The 6,157-nt window shown below is 38.4% G+C and overlaps 1 pseudogene; it reads right to left on the bottom strand.

Annotated features, from left to right (window-relative positions):
- Nucleotides 1–4,603, bottom strand: part of LOC115429925 (phospholipid-transporting ATPase IC-like) — a 34,030-nt pseudogene extending 29,427 nt beyond the window's left edge.
- Between the last annotated feature and the right edge of the window lie 1,554 nt (nt 4,604–6,157).

Consider the following 6,157-nt stretch of genomic DNA (forward strand, 5'->3'; position numbering starts at 1 on the left):
AGGTCGTCTTAAATCGGTTCTGGATTTATGGTCCGAAGGGTTAAATAACGTACGTTGGACCCAGAGCAGAGACCACAGTGACAGGAAGGACCTCAGACGACTGTTTTTAACGCAGTGGTTTGAAAAACACAGAGTTGATGTGAGGACAAAGCAGCGTTCTCTACAGTTTCACGGCACGATAACCATCTGAACTCTGTTTCCCATGAGGCTTTTCACTGAACAGCAACATGACCCACATGTATCCAGAGTCTGAGTGCAGGAAAGCGTCCGTCAGTCCATATCCTTAATGATCACAATGAAAGTTAGAGAAACCAGACAGCTGTCGTCTGGTTTTCAGCTCTTCTTTAAACTTTGATGACTTCTTCTGTTTGTGTCGTAAAGTTTCAAACCACTGAGTCCTGTTTTTATCTGTAATTCATGTAGATGAAAGTAATTAAAAGCCCTTAAAAACACATTAAAAAACATCGTAAGCATTAGAGGTATTAGAAAAAAATTGGTTCTGCAATATATCGCGATATTTCATTGTACGATACTGTATCTGTATGGATACTTTTAGGTATTTATTCAAATGCAGAAATTGTGGAGGTTCATTTCAGTTTTTTGGTTTTCTGTATTGTTTATATCCTATTTATCATTATTTAACACTCTTATTAAATAATGTTAGTTCCTTTGTTAGGATTGAACTAAAATACTGTTCTGACGTTAGTTCTGAACTAATAGAATATGAACATTTGAACAGGATCTGAAACTGTAATGTCTGTAAAACAGAATTTCAGTTTGAACGGAGGAACATTGGGTGAATTAGTTTTAGTATTACTAAACACATTTTTATTTGATCAGAACAGGATCTAATGCTATATCACAAAATGTTTCTAATTCTCCCAGTTTCCAAAGGAACTACCATCTGCCTCCCAGACAGTGAAAAGTGCTTTTAGGATGATTCAAATAACAATTAAACAGTTTTAAATAATAATACATAAGATATAAACAATAAAGAAAAACAAAAAAACAAAAATGAACCTCCACAATATCTGCATTTGAATAAATACCTAAAAATATCGATACAGTACTTTTTAATATCAATACAGTATTGTGAAATGAAAGATTGCAATATACTGCAGAACCCATATTTTCTTACAGCCCTAATGGCCGCCGCCCTGTGATGTCCCAATATGCAAATTAGATGAGTGCATTTACTCCCATTGTACCCAGTATTCTTCTCATATAGTTTGACTTTATCTCTAAACACTTCTCAAACACAGCTTTTGGAAATCTTCATATGGAACTTGAATATTTTCTGATAAAACTCCTAAAAGGTTGAATCCAGATTGAAACATTCTTTAGAACACAGGTGTCAAACATGTGGCCCAGGGGCCAAATCTGGCCCACCAAATGGTTGAATCCGGCCCTTGGGATGAATTTGTGAAATGTAAAAATTACACTAAAGATATTAACAATCAAGGATGTTCACATCATTTTAGGTCAATTCAATCTAAAAATGATCAGACCAGTAAAATACTATTATAATAACCTATAAATAATGAAAACGGTCTCTTTGTTTTGGTGTAAAAAAAAAAGTTACATTACAAAAGAATATTTACATTTACATACTAGCCTTTTATTTAAAAAATGTGAATATCTGAAATGTCTTAAGAGAAATATGTGGAATTTTAATAATATTCTGCCTGCTATTTAATGTTTTGTGTATTTGTAGATCCACTGTGATCTCCAAGTTGTGATTCACATGTATAAATGATAAACTAAGGCGTAATATTCTTAACACTGCACTTATTTTACTAAAGAATTTTCAGGTTGTTCATATTTGTTCATGTTACGTTTGAGTACAATTCATAGTTATTCAAAGTTATTATTATCCTGTTATTTATACTATTTTACTGGTCCGGCCCACTTTATATCATATCAGACTGTATGTGGCCCCTGAACTAAAATGAGTCTGACACCCCTGCTTTAGAAGAATCCTGATCGCAGACGTCCAAACCTGTCGGATTCCAGAACAAACTGTCTGTTTCCACCTGAACCTCAGACGTGACTCAGCAGAAACAGGAAAAACAACATCTGCATTCCCCGTTGCCGTCGGAGATACCGTCTGTAGATTCAGCTGCAGTTTCAACGTCAGCGTCTGACGGTTTCATTCATGTGTTTTTAAAAATGTCCAAACACAGAATCAGACCCAAAGAAGAACTACATCCACGTGTGTCCAAGTCTGAAGGACAGGAACATCAGACCTGTTCAGTTCTGCTTTGACTTTAATGTTCCTTCCATTCACAGACGTCACAAATTTGAAATACTTTTTTTAGAAAAAGGAGTCAAACTTGTGTCTGTTTCATCCACTGTCGCATTCATGTTGATCTGGAACCAACACTATCCTGACTGTGGAACATCTACACCTGCATGAACCTGGACAGACCCCAACAACATGAACTCCTGGTACAAGTCTTAGTCATGGTCCAGGTCCTGGTCCTGGTCCAGGTTTTAGTCATGGTACAGATCATGGTCCTGGTCCAGGTCTTTGTCATGAAACAAGTCATGGTCCAGGTCCAGGTCTTGGGTCATGATCATGGATCTTGGTCCAGGTTCTGGTCTTGGGTCATGATCATGGTCTTCGTCCTGGTCTTGGGCTCTGGTCCTGGTCCTGATCCAGGTCTGGGCCCTGGTCCTGGTCTAGGTCTTAGGTCGTGGTCTTGGACCCTGGTCCTGGTAAAGGTCTTGGGTCCTGGTCTAGGTATTGGGTCCTGGTCTAGGTCTTAGGTCCTGGTCCTAACTGGACTCTCAGTCTGTGCATAAATGTGTCTAATGTGGTGGAACCCGGTTTGGATGGTGCTGCTTGGTGCAAAGCCTTCTGGGAGTTGGAGTTCAGATGGTTACCATGGTGACACTCTGCTCTGTTTCAGTATTGGATTGGTTTGAACTCTGTCCTCACATAAACTCTGTTCAACCACAGCAGTAAAAACACACAAGAGCTGGATTCAAAACATTTAACCATCAAATGTCAATGACATCATCAGACCACGCCTTTAAGCACCCCCCCGTCGACATCTAAAACCCAATGCTTTCAGGTGCGTCCGGTAAAACGCAGCATCGTGTTGAACTCACCGAGTATCTGCTCTTCTTAAAACACAGGAAGACTTTCTTCTGAAACTCCGGCAGCTGATGATAGGCCCGGTCGTTGGCTTTGACCTTCCAGGACACGTCTGGAAAAAAAACAGAGGCACAGAGTTCTGATGAAAACAAAGAGTCAAAGAGTTCTGGTTAAAGCTTCGTTTACACCCACACCGTCTGGTTCTAGATTCACCGAAACCAGTTGGTTCTAGATTCACTGAAACCAGTCAGTTTTAAATTCACTGAAACAACTCGGCTCTAAATTTAACGAAACGAGCCGGTTCTAGATTCATAAGGATATTGGTCCTCATTACAAATGTCTTCAAACATCTCTGAAAAATCAGACCAGTGGCCCTGTAGCTTACCGACCAAATTCAAAGCTTTGGGAAATGTATCCAGATGCCATTTATTCTCACCCAGTTCTGCGTATTTATTCTATTACAGAAACAGCCCATGTTTTGGTCATATTCCAATCAGATCTGTAAAAAATTCAAATTCACACTTCATATCATTGATACTAGTTTATTGGATCAATCCACTTCCTATCTGTTATAATGGGAAAATTTTTCAAAGTCGCACCAAATCCAGAATCAGATCCGGATGGAAATAATTTCAATACCTTGTGTTGACATCATCATAAAGAAGCTGTATACCAAGTTTGAAGTCAATCGGAATTGTAGTTTCGGAGAAGACGACGATTGAAATTTTTCTAACGGACGACAGACGCCGCATGACGACAATAGCTTCTGGCCTGTCGGCCGGTAAGCTAAAAACTGCTGATTGGATTCATTTCAAAGTTCATATGCATTTTTCTGGAACGTCTACGAACTTGTTCACCGTTTTGAGAAATTTAGATTTATGACACATTTTTTTAAATACTAAACATGTTCCTTTCCTTCTACTGGTCCACATGTTGATGGTTTAGAACATGTAAACCGTTCCAGATCTCAGTCTAATTCCTATTGATCACTGATAGAAGTCATATATGGACTTTCATTTGGGTCCATGACCTTTGACCCTTCAGTGACCTTGAAGGGTCAAACTCAAGGTCATTATTGTCTACATTTCAACAATCTTCTCTGAAACTACTGGTCAGATTAATTTAAAATTCTATTTGTATTTTCTTTGGGACAATGTTTACAAACTGTTCACAGTTGAAGGACGTCTGTGGACGGGACATCCCAGTGACTGACGCTCAGTTCCATCAAGTTGTGGTCGTTTGTATTGAATACAGTCACAGGTCACAGTAAATACATTCATGGTAGGTTTTTTTTTTTTGTTTTTTTTTTGTGGACTGACCGCTGGCTCTGGGCTCCACTGGCGGATGGGTGGGGCCCTGAGCTTCCTCCACTTCGCCTTCTGAACTGGCGTCCAACTCATCGTCCGTCTCGTCGTCGCTGTACGGCATGGCCTCATCATCGGGCCCCATGGAACCCTGGGAGTCAGCACGCCGCCGACTCATGGTCACACTACGAGTAACTCTGAAACAGAAGAAGAAGAAGGAGGAGGAGGAGGAGGAGGAGGAGGAGGAGAAGAAAAAGAAGGAGGACAAGAAGAAGAAAAAAAGAAGAAAAGGAAGAAAAAGAAAAAGAAGGAAAAAAGAAGAAAAAGAAGAAGAAGATGAAGAAGAAAAAGGAGAAGAAAAACATGACGAAAAAGAAGACAAAGAAGAAGAAGAGTTGGTCAATAAATCACACAGCAGCGAAACAACACACAAGTCATGAAAACATGAAATCAGCGATATGAAAATAAAATACACAAGATGAAAAAGACACAAAAGATTAAGAGACATCAAAAACAAAAATGCTGTGATTCACCTAAAAGTACAACATGACATGAAAAGACGAACGTCACAAAAACAACCACAATACGACAGAGACGAAAACACAAAACATGAGACAAAAACAACAAAACGGGACAAAAACCGCACTACAGATACGGGACAAAAACGACATAAAGGACAAAAAAAGCTGTGAAAGACGTAAAAAATACGACATGACGACTACACGAAATCAGCGAGACAAAAACACATAAAACACCAGACAAAAACATAATAATACACCAGACATAAACACATAATACACCAGACAAAAACACGTAAGACACCAGACAAAAACACGTAATACACCAGACATAAACACGTAATACACCAGACAAAAACATAATAATACACCAGACAAAAACACGTAATACACCAGACAAAAACACATAAAACACCAGACAAAAACACGTAAGACACCAGACAAAAACACGTAATACACCAGACATAAACACGTAATACACCAGACAAAAACATAATAATACACCAGACAAAAACACGTAATACACCAGACATAAACACGTAATACACCAGACATAAACACGTAATACACCAGACAAAAACATAATAATACACCAGACATAAACACGTAATACACCAGACATAAACACGTAATACACCAGACATAAACACGTAATACACCAGACAAAAACACGTAATACACCAGACATAAACACGTAATACACCAGACAAAAACACGTAATACACCAGACAAAAACACGTAATACACCAGACATAAACACGTAATACACCAGACATAAACACGTAATACACCAGACAAAAACATAATAATACACCAGACAAAAACACGTAATACACCAGACATAAACACGTAATACACCAGACATAAACACGTAATACACCAGACATAAACACGTAATACACCAGACATAAACACGTAATACACCAGACAAAAACACGTAATACACCAGACAAAAACACGTAATACACCAGACAAAAACACGTAATACACCAGACATAAACACGTAATACACCAGACAAAAACACATAATACACCAGACAAAAACACGTAATACACCAGACAAAAACACGTAATACACCAGACAAAAACACGTAATACATCAGACAAAAACACGTAATACACCAGACAAAAACATAATAATACACTAGACAAAAACATGTAATACGCCAGACATAAACATGTAAGACACCAGACAAAAACACGTAATACACCAGAAATAAACACGTAAGACACCA

This window comes from Sphaeramia orbicularis, chromosome 12 (assembly GCF_902148855.1).
Source record: "Sphaeramia orbicularis chromosome 12, fSphaOr1.1, whole genome shotgun sequence".
Classification (NCBI taxonomy): Eukaryota; Metazoa; Chordata; class Actinopteri; order Kurtiformes; family Apogonidae; genus Sphaeramia; species Sphaeramia orbicularis.